The following is a 14,372-nucleotide window of genomic DNA, read 5'->3' on the forward strand; positions in this document are numbered from 1 at the left end:
TAAAGCAACAGCATACAAGTTCTTTTGGATTGCCACTGTTAAATTTCCAATCTGCAAAAGAAGCATGTGCATAATACCCAGGCTATGAATACTGTATAGAAATTTCACAGGGCAGGTTCAGGGGGCAACCTGGCCAAAACTGTGGGTGTAGAGATTTATACTATTAAGGAGACTCTACAAAATTACAGGCAAGACAAAGGAAGGGATGCATTTGAGTGTTAGAATCTTACCCAAAGGTGTCCCAATGGGGGGGAAGAGGAGCTCAGCCCATCGGCTGGTCCCAGGGGTTAGAAGTGTCCCCATAATGGTGTCTTCCCCGACATCTGTTCCCCTGTTGGCTATTTTTATACTATTTTACCTGTCAAGTAAAGTTTGAGTGACTCTATTCAAGCATATCTTTATTGTGATTGCTGCAAAGTTTTCTCACTTCACATTTAAAGCTATAGGCAACAGAAAATTCAGCACGCAGACGCAGCCTCCGCATGCAGTGGTCACACCTTGGAGGTGGGTAACTTTAGGGATAGAGGTGTGGTTTTTATATTAAAATGATATTATAATAAGCAAAAGTAGACTTCAAGAAGAGCATTTATCAAAGGGTGGCAGGTTGTTGGCCAAAGGTATCAGAAGTGCAGTTAGTAGGTATTGTAGCCACAGTGGCATCTCTGTTCCACCCTCCACGCAATTTCTCTTGGAGTTAAGACACTGAGTAACCCTGACAGTGCCAACATCTGGGGTAGTCATGGGGCACATTAGCCACACATTCCACCAGCTCCAAATGCTGCACCTTTACTTGAAAAGTACAAATACAGTCTGGGTCATTTCTAGCAATTATTGCAATTATTCCACATAGGGTTCAACAGATCTGACTGATTTTGGATAGCTGCCACGACATGAGATAAATCACCCCTTAGAAATATCCATTTGTCTCCATCAGCTTTGAAAGGAATCTTGACAAGTCAGATCAGCTGCTCACAGTGCAGCTGTCTATTAGCTGAAGCTGATGAATCCCAGCTCAAAATGTCATGCCAACCCCAGGCATTTCTCTACAGTTTTGGAGATAAAAACTACAGTAAAAAAGAAGGGGAAGTGTTTGTTACCCTTGAAGCCTGCAGACAAAGGAAGCTTCCAATCAACCACTGCTGTAATTTCTAGTAACAAAGCAGAAAAGGCAATGTCTTGGTTGGCAAAGTGTTTCTTTGCTAGGCTTAGGAGCTGTGGTTTGCAGACAAGGTGTAGGATAAGATGAACTTCTACTCAGCTTCAAGAGGGATGAGGTTTTGTTCTCACAAAAGAGACAGAGCTCTTTACTGCTTCTTCCAGAAGAACTGGATGATTTATTTAAGTTCTCTGAAGTGGCAAAATTATCTCACATGCCAAAAAGAACCCAAAACCAAACACCTCACAAGTGGGATCAGTGACACAGTGAATCCTAACAAAAGGCAACAGTTTTAGTCTGCTGCCAAATCAAGGAAGGATGCAAGAGGCAGTTAAGGGATGAGATCCTCACCCTGCATTGCATGACCTAAACCAGCAGCTCTCAGAGTGGGTGCTCAAGAACTCACAAGCCTTGAAGCCACTTTCTCATGCTGCTTCCATGCCAGCATAACTCTCAAAGACCTCTCTTGCAGCAAGGCTTGTTGACAATCTCAGGCATCCTCCACAAGCTTCCCCCTTCTGACTCTTCCTTCTTATTCTCTGCCATATCTTACCCCTCAAACACTTGCAGTGGATCCCTACACCCCTACAATGTTCAGGCAAGAGGAGATGCACCAAGTGAAGGATGCAGCAGACGAGCACTTGGCTGCAAGTTCCCTGGTAAGGACCTGCTCTTGGCAGGCTCCACTGATCATGATCCCAGGAGGCTGAACCCAGGTTGTCCAGCAGTGTGAGAGGCTTTCCCATCAAGGCCCAAATGTAGCCCCTATGTGGTCTACTTGAGTGATAGAAAGGCATGAATATGACCAGCTAATGTCGGTCTTCCTTCCCACCCCACAAAAAGGCTTGAGAAGAGCAAGAGGTTTCAAAAGATAAATATAAAATCAATTGGTGGAAAGTATGTCTCATATCAGTCCCATAAACCAGGAGAGAATGAGGCAAGGCTCAAGTTCTATTCAGAAAAAATCTCCTACATACACTGCTCCAAGGCACCAAAGCCTTAGTTTTCTATTCCAAGTATTGACTCCAGGTAAATAAACCCAGCTATGCAGTAGTTGCTTCTGGATTTTTGTTACATAGATTTTTTTCCCTTAGCATTAAATTTTCAATGCAAAATATGACAAATGGCAAGAATTCCCCTAGCAATGGCCTTTTTGCAAGAAAGTGATATTCTTAAACCACTATTGATTTAACCTCAGAGGGAGCAATGCATCAGACAGAACTGACACTCCTGACTCCCTGCCAGACTGAAATGAAACTCAGCAAGCCACGTAATGATGGAAGGACAAGGGCAATAAATTCCAGAGGAGTTCCTTAGCTTCCAGTGGAGTCAAAGTCTCCAGAAGACACATCCCAAGAGAAAAAAGCAAATTCTGAAGGGTGCCCACCAATTAAAAAAATAAATACTTGAAACTTAACACTTATGTATTTGCTTTTCAGCATTTCAGAAAAGCGAAAGGCACAGGGGATGATACCACAGAAATTCTGATGCTCCAGCAGTTACCTACATAGGGTCAACACTTAAATAGTTAATTTTAATAAAAATAAATAAATAAATTCTGCCTTGACACAATTTAAAGCTGTCAAGAGGAAGATATTCACTGTCTGTTGTAGTTTAAGCATCACCGACAAGTGCATCCAGATCTAAGGACTCTGGGCACCAACTTACCAATAAGATTAAGGTGTACAGATTTCTCCAAAGTGTTCACTTTTCCACAAACATTTTCAAAAAGAGATGATTAGAAGAAAAATCTCACTTTGAACTGGTATTTACTGTACCCACTAAATGGTGACTGAATAGATGATGAGGATACAACAGCAGTAATAAAGTTATCAGCAGCAGACATATAGAAGTAAATACCAGCAGCACTGATACTTCAAGGCTCTGTCCAGGAACATACATAATCAATATTTTAAATAATGTATTAACCATAAAGACTCACAAATGTTTCCAGCAATTTATGTGCTTCAGCCCTTTGTCCAGATTATTTTTTTATTTTTTATTTAAAATAAGATTTACTATTGGACCTTGGGATGTGCATTCTAATTGCTATAAATAAACCATGAATGATTGGCTCCATGTATTTTTCCATGGCAACTCCTGCGTCACACACAGCATTATATTTTTGAAGGAGAGATGTATTCTTTGAGAGAGAGAGAGGTAAAGATTCACACTTAGGATGGGATCAGTTCAGTTTTATGGCTCCTGTTTGAATAGGGTATATATTAGCAATGAAACAGGTTATTTTTCAAATAATTGCAAATTCCTGAAGCACCAAAGCCTCTACAGTGCCCTGTGCAGGGAGCTGTGAGGTAAATTCCCATCCAAAATGCAAAGCTTCTTGATTTTTGGTGCACAAATCTTCTGTGAATTTCTCAAATACTCAGAATCACACACCAGAAAAATCCCTGCTCCATTCCTGGCTCCCATCTGAGTGTGCAGAACCCCGCATCCTAAATCTGCCAGCAAGGAGGAGAGAGAAATCACTTTCTTGAAGTCTCTAAGCTGCTCTAAAGCAGAAAGCTGAACTTCTATGTCTGGTCAAAATGGGCCAAAACCACACACAAGAAGCTCCTTACAATGCAGGATTTGGCCCTGGTAGGATAAAACAAGGAAAATACCATTTGCAGGATATATTTGCCCTCCCCTAATAAAATACAGTTGTGCTTTACTTAAAGACAGCCATCTGCATTGGAAAAGGAAATTCCCAGTGTGAAGATTCCCAGTTATTTCCTGAATGGAGCACGTGGGATATTTATTAATTTACAGAACCAACACCAATTTTTCACTTATGCTTCACGATTTGTACACCAATTTAGAAGCTTTACTATCTCATGTCCAGTTACCTTTGACTAAAGTAAAAACAACTAAGTGTAAGACTCGGTGTTTTTTAAAACTTTCAAATGCCTCCAAAAAATGCCATTTATAGTACAAACTAAGTTCTATAATTTAAACAATACAGTTCAGATGTACCTCCTGACAGAAAAAAGCAAATAGTTTTAACTTCAAAGCCACAAATAGGGTTTTTCCTTCATTATAATCAGATTGTACCTGACCAAGAGTTCAGGAGTACAATGCCAGGCATCCCTCCACTTTTTAAGCTTCAGATGGAGCCTCCCAGGTACCAAAGTTTGCAACCTGCCTCTCAACCAAGCCATGGTTTGGCCTGAGTTTAAATTTATGCAGATTCACGTACCAGTATCTTAGGGTATCACTGAAACCTATGTTAAACAGAATCCAAAGAAACCTATTTTGAAAATTAATTGGCAAGACTCTCAATCAAAAAGCTCAAGCTCTTCCTATTTCACGGTCTTCAACCTGGTTGCCTCTGCATAAAGGTTTTGACACCAGTTATTTACTCTGCATTTCCTAAGAAGTGCCTATTTATGACATCCACTGCTTACATTATACAGTTTAATTCCCATTTATTCCTCAGCACTCATATTTGCATTCAGTAACCTGCAGGAGACAACACAAACCTTTGTTAAACAGCCATTTTTTGACTGAAATTTACAGTCATGTGCAAACAGGCTGCGTTGTTTGCAGTTCATGGTGAGCATCAGGAGGGCAGGGTGAATTATCCATGCTGGGTAAAATTCCTGCCTAAACTTTTTCCTAATAGGAAGCTGAGTTTTCACTCATATGGGCACTTATTATTGTCTGTCTTCCATAAAAAAGGTTGAGCTTTAAGGAAATATTTTAGTCAAAGCTTTAAGTTTCAGTTTTTCATTTTGTTCAAGGAAGAAATCTGCACTTTACACGAGCATCTGTTTTCATCAACTGTTTCCAAAAGGAAAAAAAAAAAAAGACCCACCTCTGCAAAACTGCAGTGGACAGCATATTCCTTGGTAACAGCATTAAAAAGCCCCAAACAAGCAACAACAAACCAAAATGATTCTATTTGACAGTCGAGATATTTTTCATTGCAGCAACCCACCTGATTCCAAGAAGTGAGACAGTGGAATCTCTCAACCAAAGCCCAACTACCCAGGCAGTCCCAAAGATGGGTTAGCATGAGATCTTGCAGAAATTATGTAAAGTCTCTTAATAATTACAAATGATTGTTAAAGGCAACAAAGCTATCTGAATAATAACAATCTGGTTCTTGTTAATTATCACAGCTCCCCTGCTAAGGTACCTTACTGTCTCAGAGCTTCTAGACATAAGGCCAGATGAGAATGGCTTGTACTTCATCATGCCAGTAAATCAAAATCACTTTAATTATTCTCCAGTGGGACTCCAAAGACTTCAAGTCAGCATGGCATGAGCCATATGTTTCTCCCTGTCTGGCCAATGCTGCTAATGAGCAAAGTTGGAAAAATCCTTTTTCAAAGTGATAAAGCACAAACCTCAGCATATGTTTACCTGAAAAAAAGGAGTAATTTTAATTGCAATGAGCACGCTGACTGCTGTATTAACAAGGAGGCTTTGAGGTTAAAAGTATGAAACAATTTGGTTACATCCTCAGCTAATGCAAGTCAATCCTGCTTCAGGAAGCAGCTCTGCTGAATGAGGCAGCTCCAGCTGGCAGTCAAGCTCATCATTAAATGCTTTACAACCCTGTGAAAACCTCAGGATCTAACACAGTCCCTGGCATGGGATCATGTCTTGCTTTGGAAAAGGAAAAAGGTCAACTTTTCAGGCTTGAAGACATCTGCATTCTTTGACCCAGAGCTTCCCTTCTTCTGAAGGCAAAAGGAAATGTTTCATAAACCAGAAGGTCCCTGTCACAAGCACTGCTGAAAGGCTCATTCCCCACAGCAAACTTGAGGACAAAATTTGTTGCCAGACAGGTGACTGGAGGGGTTTGGAGAAGGTTTAAAAAACAGTGTTGACACCGAAACTTCTAACTTCATGCTAGTTCAAAGAGTTTTGAACCTTCCCAAATATCCTCATCTTCTCATGATTAGAGCATCTTCAAAAACCAAGCAGATAAATCTACTATAATTTAAGTATATCTGGATTTTTCCACCCTGTTACAAGACACTGGACAATCTCCTTCATAAATTCAGCTTTGAGATTACATTTAGAGAACACTGAGAGACTGATCAAGCTCACGAAAGCCATGAAGCTGAACATGAAGACTGCAAATCAGAACTAAGATTTGCTTAATCTCAATCCCATTCCTCATATACCAAAATAGAGTCTTTGAAATTATATCTCCTTTACTCAAGAACAAATACTGGAACAAATTAAGCAAACAAGGAAGTGTGGAGAGAGCTGCAAAATAAAAAGCAAGGAAAAAAAATAAAATAATAAAAAAAAGCAAAAAAACCAACTTCAGTAACTTAAAAAAGAAAGGGTGCTGATGAAAGAAGGGAATTGTTGATTGTGGTCATCAGGACCACTTACCAGAGTGACCTGCTTGATTTCTTTGTAATAAATTCCCTCATAAATGCATCCAAATATATATGTAATTTCCTGTGCAGCTGCCATTAAGAGGCTTTGGAGAAGACATTATCACAAAAATGTGGATTAAAAAAAATAAAATTGAAGTTTCCTAACAAAACAACATTGTGGCAAATACAGAAATCAAAGAAGAAACACTAAAAAAAAACGAAAACAAACCCCATAAAGTGCAAGAAACAAGCCACAAAAATAAGTAGAAAAAGAGATGCTTCAGAGACAAGATGCTTCAGAGAAAGTGGAAACTATAACTGTACCTCATTTGCACTGAAAGCTGTTGAAGATGTGATATAAGGCCTTTGTAGAAAGCTGGCAAATCTTCAGCACAGAAAAAAATCATTTTCCATGTACTTAGAGGATGGTGCAGAGTAGACGCATAATAATTTCCAGGGTCCTTGCATCCTAGTCCAAACAATTGAGAAAAAGAATTTGAGATCCTCATCCCTTTATTTGAAAGGCTCTTCAATCAAGCAGCATTGCAGCAAACATATCCTGACCTGCATTTAAATATGCAGTAACCCATCTACACACTATCCCTTTTCATCAGTTTTCCAGAGTATTATCAGAAAGATTTTTTGAAGTAATTTTATGCACTATATGTAAATTTTTTCTGTTTCTCCCTCTTTTAAGTCACTTTTTGTGTCTGTGGTCAATCTCCATCTTCAATAAGCCTCCCAATCTTCTTTATTAGCCTAACTTTCCTCTATAATTTGCATACATAATTTCTTTATTAGGCAGAGTCATTCCAGCCCCTCTAAATATTTATTTCCAGAAAGAACAGGTTCTGCTGAGCCATTGTTAGTTGCAGTCTTAGTTCATGCTCACCTCCCTGCCTCTACCTTGACCCTACAGCAACAACAGCCAATTATACATGCCCATCAATTCCCTCATTCTGGAGAAATTGGCTCTTTTACATTCAGAAGCCTAGCTCCTTCCTTCACCTCCACACTTTAATAAACGAGGTCAATTCTAACAGTTATGACATTTCTGTTCCCAAAAGTCTGTGACCTTTACTCCCTCTTTTCCCCAGTACCTGCCATCTCCAGGATTACCTTGTATCCAGTTGGTTCTTTTGTAACTTGCATTTGAATTCCAGCATCTCCAATTTACTGAAATCCTCCATTTTCTAACACATTATAACCTGATAAATCAGGTTACTAGTTCTCTTAGTTTACTTTCTTCAAGAAAAACATATATTTAAGTACTTTGCTTAAAGAGGATGCATTTCAGGGTGACTGAAACTCCTCAATGCAGTTACAGCATTTAATTATTTGTGCAGTTATATTCAGGCCAAGATAAAGAACACCAAAAAGATGCTGCTCTTCCATCAGCCCCACTTCAGGTGAAAAAGCTGCAGTGATAACCACAGGTGAAGCCTGTTGCTATCCTAACTTATCTCCCCACACACACTTGAGACAATCAAGCAAGGATGAGTGCAATGCTTTAAGTAGGAGCTACTTAATGGGCTTTGCCACCTTTCCTATGACCCCCAGAGTAATAGGAAACATGCTGTCTTCAATTTTCCCAAACAATGTTTTCACACACACAAAACAAGAAATATAATGATTAGTTGTCAGGCAGACAACTCTCTAAATAATGGACATTTTTATACTTTCAAATTGTGCACTACTGAAGTTGTTGATGTAAGGTCAGAATTTAAACAGTTAGAAAAATGTTGTTTAAATTTGTTGGTTTTTGTTTTTTTTTTTCACTTAGAATAGTATTTCATTATCATAACATTGTTGGTTAGCTGCCACCCTCAGAGACCACCTGGTTTATTGCTTTACCAGAAAAATTTTCCTCTTAATAAAGTGCTCTCGAATTCTTTAGAAAGTCTCAGACTTGTACATCACAAGAAATCACACAGCCTGGCTTGGACTGGCAGGATGCTTGTCTGCTCTTCCTAGTTCTCTTCATCTCCTCTGTCACTTGACACAAACCACTTCACTCTGCACTGGTTCTGTCGTCTCCTATTTGTAATCAGGGCATAGACCACATCCCAGGGAGGTGTCTATGCAGTGCTTACCAAAAACAAGGTTTTAAGTCTTACTAGCCATAAAAGTAGGTGACAAAATGGTGGGCACCTGAAATCATATCATATACCCCCTTTTTTAGAGGATAAACCTTCAACCACTATAGGGGTTTAAACCACTTTAAATCCCATTAAATAATAGGGTAAAGCCTTGTCCTGCAGATTTAGCTCTAACAATGTATTTTAAATGTGCAGTAGCTATTACAGTCAACATACAAATTAAAAAATTGTGTAAGAAATGAACCTATACAGATATGAAGAGGACGTGAATGTGTATTTTGTTTCAGCATAGAATACTATATTCTAATTCTGGACAGAGCACAACACATTTAATATGGCAATCAGACCCAAACCAAACAAAATAACACGTTTGATTCTTAGTCTCCATAAATAATGTAATTGATAATACCAACTGCAACATCTTACAGCATTGAAAAGATGTAGATACATTTTTCTATAGAAATAGAAAACTTGAAGAGCTTTAATATTTTTGGCATTTATGTTCACTCTGCAATACATCTACATCAATCACCTCCCACACATGCTTTGAAGAGAGAAAGTAGATAGTAAGTCTACCAGAACTTCATGGTGGGAGTGTGCAGGTTTTTTCTCTCAAACCTTAAAAGAAAGCTTGTAAAAGGTGACTTCAAAAACCTAGTTAAACCCCAAGGATGTTACAATTTGGAAAGAACTACTCATCTCCCAAGCCTTAAATCATCAGACTCATTACTTTAAGTGATTCTTAACTGACGAATTAGTTAGCTGAAGATTTTTTAATTTTATTTCATTTTTAAATAATTGTTTCCTTTAGTTCATGAAATCATTTAGTTTGGGAAGCATTACTGACTTTACTATGGAGGAAATTAGAGTAGATGGGCAGTTATTTTCCTTTCTGCAGGCTTCCAAAACCACCACTGGATTAGAGCAGGGAGAGGATGAAAAACACTGGTTCTCATTCAAACTTGGAGAGAGCCCTAGATGAAAGACTGAACTTTCAGCCTAGTCTACTTTCCAGCCACCTGGGTGACACTCCATAGAAGTGGTAACCCCCAGGCTTCTGCTTGACCCAACACACAGCTTCCAGAAAAAAAAAAATCTAGCAGTGATGCTTCAGACATTACACCTGAATGTCTGTACAATACAATACAACACATCCAGTCAGTGGTTTTGCCCCTGGGCACAGGGCTTGCAGGTGAGAAGCTGACCCTGCAAGTCCTCCCAATAGAGCTATGGAAAAAAAAAAACAAACCAAAAAACAGAAGAATACCACAAGAGTTTCGTTTTGATTGATCTGAATTTCACAGCAAGATGAGAATCAGTTCTTTTTTCTGCATGGACCAGTGCACTAACAGCAAATACAGAGGCTTATATAGCTAAAAAAGCTTAAGGCCTAACTGAATTGTCTCCACACAGGTATCATTGGGGCAGGAAAATATCCAAGATGGGCACTTTTTCTGGAATCTCTGAGCATCCAAGTCTGAACACAGGGCTTTTACCAATCAGTTCATTAGCCATCTACTCAATATTTTCATTTCCCTATTGTTTATTTCTTTCTCAGAGCAACATGGCAAGAAGTCTTATTCTGGGTTCTGATTTATACAGAAATAAGGAAGGCAGCCAGCTCCCTTGTGAAGGAGTCCAAGGCAGCAAATTCACCCATATTAATGCAGTCTGACTCCCTTACTGCTGCACATCACAAACTCACAGGTGTGGGCAGCTGTGTGGGTTCTTTTTTCTTCTCCTTATGAAACTCTTCTGCCTGGATATACCGTAAAGAAGATTCTCCTTGCTCACAGCCAGTAGTTGTGCCCTGCCAGAAAATAATACCCAAAGCTGATGGATTGTAGGGCCATGAATTGAGTAGCATCCTCTGATATTAAAACAGCTCTGCAGCAGCTCTGTGTCCCTCAGCCAGGTCTCGTGACTGTCAGGCACACCTGAAAGCTGATCTGAAGAATCACCAAGAGGGGTCATCTGTGGTGTTGTGGTCACTGCTAGCCTGTCCCCTAACTCACACAGATGCTACCAATGACAAGAATGCAAGAGCAGATCCTGTGGCATCCTGAACTGTGGGTTCATGGCTTGGAGTTTGAGCATACGGTACCACCACCTAATAATAATTCTGCCTGAATTTCTGTGATTCAAAGTGCAGGAGCTTTTTAAAAAATATATTAGAGTAGAACTCTGTGGCAGCAAGGGCCATGGCAAGCAGCTTGCTACAGCACCTGTTGACTGATTACAGATGCAGGACTCAGAACACAAGGAGGACACCTCTGAGATGCTCTAAGTTTCCTAAGCTTGTTCCCAGCCTTCCCAAGGAAAGGACCTAGGAGAATATGCCAAGGAATTCTTACACAGCCAGCCTGAGATCTTAGTTTTTAGGGCACAGATGGGTACTTGTGAGAGAACAGCATGAACACAACCAGTAAATGTACAGAAACTTGTATGTGCTACGTGTTACTGCTACTTTTTCAGAGCTTTTAAAAGCATAGAATACTGTAAGAGAGGCATGTTGGAACTATTTCTGGCAGTGGCTCCTTCCCAGCAAGCACCATAGGGCAGAGACAGATACTCAAAGGTCTCTTCCTTTGGGACACCTTCTCCAGCCCCACACAGGTGAAGGTGACTGTCACAGCTCTCTAGATCTCTTCCCAGCACTGGTCCTGCAGGGAATTTAGCTTAAACTTAACAAGTACCTGCAGCTTTAGATTCTGCTTTTAGTTCCTGGCTTTTGTTTTTATTGGGATTTTCAATTCCAAGGTGTGTGTGTACATACACAGAAATACTGCCAGGGTGTTGTCATAATAATCTTGTGGGAAACAATAATTCAGCATGTAGAAGGTATTCTTTCTACACTCCCACATCCTCTGTTTATAAGAAGCAAAGGAAGAAAAAAGCCAGAAAAATACCAGTCACATCCCTTAGTGGGAAGACCAGGTATAGGAGAAGTCACAGGCTAAATAGAAGAAAATGAATGGTTACTCTGTTTTTTGGAGGAGTTCATCATAAAAAACTTGAACTTGCCCTTTCCTGCTGTTCACTTGACCAGTTCTGGTTTTGAACAAATTAAATTCAGCTAACGTGCGTGAGGTTTTGCTTAGATTTCACCAATTTATGTCCTCAAGAAGGTGTGAGAATATATTCCTGCCCTCTGCAGGCTTTGCATAGCAATATAATGACATTTCTGTTTTCTAATTTTCCAATATATTTCTCTGAAATAGCAGACATGATGTGTTTGTTTTCATGTAATAAATTAAAAAAAAATCAAGCTCTGGTAACTTCACAGTGCTTTCTTTTTATTTTTGGTGTTTCCAAACTATATAGCTTTAATATACCTCACTGATTCCCAACAGAGGTACCAGGTAACATTTCTAGACTTAAATGACATCCAAAATATGAAAGGCTGTTAGAAGCAGAGCAAGCAAGACAAGCTGCTTCTCATTTGTCATATTAGAAGGCAGAGAAATTAATATACTCCAATCCCCTCCTATAAAATGTTATCAGGTAGGGAATGGCTCCAGCTCACTGATGAGCTTCAGGACAGCAATAAAAATAACCAACACCTTTCTGGACTGTATGTCACACCCAGCAATGATGTTCTCAGAATCCAGATAAAATACCTGTAACCAATACAGCAGAGTCTTGAGTAGGTGGGCACAAGAGAAGCAGCGGGGTGAGGAAATCATTCCAAAGTATATTAAAGCAAACAAACAGAATTTCTGGTTTAAAAGTGGAATGGTCTCAGTCTAACAAAATACTTCAAAATGGAAGACATTTTTTACAGCAGTCATACCACAAGAGGAAAGGCTGCACATCACACTAAAACCCTAAGATGTATTAAAAGCTGTGAAGTTTATCTGCTACAGAACAGAAGGACAAAGTCAAGGTCACTCACTGCTCATAAGTGAAAGAACAAGGTTCCAAAATCCCCAGACAAACAGGGACAGAAAATAATCTCCTTGGCAAAGTTTTGCAGTATTTGAGCATCAGGAAAAAGTCAGAAATGTTATTATTGACTAACCAAGCTGACATTTGGCTACTGAAGTATCTGATTCTTACAGTTCCCGATAGACAAAGGGACACCACATCTATCCCCAAGTGATGGTTTGGCACAGTCCACCAGACAGTTCAGAATATCAGCATTTTTTTCCTTACTTGAGAAAGAGTGGAGAGTCCTAAAGGCTTCACATATGTCCATTGCTCTTTATTTTGCTTGACTACTTGAATTTCAGAAGCTGCTGAGAGAATAGCAGAGCAGCCTTAGCATCTTATGAAGAGGCAACACAGATCACTTGGCACCTCATAACTGGGGGACATCTTTGTCGACATGATCAAGAGCCAAAGATTAAAGAATCTCAGTAATTTTATCTTTTTTATGAAAAAATTCCACCTGGGCAGCAAGTCACACTCAGATTTCTGCACTGTACCAGGAAAGCTGCAGAGTCCTGTGTAATGTTCAGACAGACAGCATGATACCTTTCAGTGGATTTTTTCCTAGTAAGTTGTTCAAATTATTCTCCATCCTCTTGCTCATCTTGTTTGCAAGATACCTACATTCAGAGTAGTGTTTATTTTCGATTTTACTGAAAGAGTGTTTGCTAAGATTTCCATGAATAGTCTTTGATCTATGGATTGCTGAAGATATTTGAAGTTCAAAATTGGATCTGCATCAATTGCTGGCAGGAGAACTTCAGCTGTAGGACAAAAATGCAACTCTTGGGATCAGATTCATGGTGCAAACATTGAAGGTGTAGTATACAATGAAGAAAAAGTCATGACTTTATAAATTTGTGGCATAAAAATACCCAGGTTTACTCTGTGGACTCAGTTATCTAGGATCATGAACATATGTGTGAGAACTCATTCCAGTTCTCATTTTTTTATTCATTATCTCTCTGCTCCACTTAGCATGTCCCTAGTTTTGAAATGACTAAAACAGAAAATCTCAGTCAATTTTCTCACGATTTATTGGCTTTATGCCTCCTTGTCCTATTCCCTTTTCCTATAAAAAAAACCAAACTCTTTTCTGTGCTAAACTGCCTCTCTGTAGACCATATCCCCCACAAGAAGCTTCCTTGCCTATAAAATACACTCATTGCCCTGCACTGGACCTCTCCTCTTTTCTCTTAATTCATTCTTAGTGCTAACCCATGCCTGGAAAGGGGACAGCATCATTTGTGGGCATCAGATCAGCTGTAAGTCCATCTGCCTGCTGATGAGCATCCACGTTACAAGCCATGCTGCCCATTTCCCAAACAAGTCCCCAGGGTGCTGGTCTGATGCTCAGCTCCATCCTGTCCAGGTGATGACTCAAGTGGTGGGGGAGAGGACAGGGCCACAGCAGCCAGATGTGTCCAGGCTGCTCCTCTGCTCTCACTGGACTGCAGTCCCTGAGCTGTCAGGCTCAGCACCTTTCAGAAAAACTAAATTTACACCCCCACACTTCCCCCCTCCTTTCTTCTAGACTTTATTAAAAAAGCTTCATTCCCTGATGATTCACCAACACCTGGGAGCAAGTTGTGCTTTTTGTTCATCTCCGACTCAAATCTTTTCCTCCCCTTAGCAACCAGGAGGCAAGCCTTCAAGATTTAAAAGAAATGAGAATGAGTGTGTAAGTGTACACTGGCTTCCTCGGAGTGCATGAAAGGCTAATTACAGAAATTAAATGCTAATTTTGAAAGATTAATATAGGCAAGTATATGGCTTTTGCATTGTTTGCATAAGAGGCTACTTAAAAAGCTTTCCTCCTTTTCCTCCTCACCCCTAATTTTTACCCTG

Source organism: Calypte anna, chromosome 5A (assembly GCF_003957555.1).
Source record: "Calypte anna isolate BGI_N300 chromosome 5A, bCalAnn1_v1.p, whole genome shotgun sequence".
NCBI classification, from domain to species: Eukaryota; Metazoa; Chordata; class Aves; order Apodiformes; family Trochilidae; genus Calypte; species Calypte anna.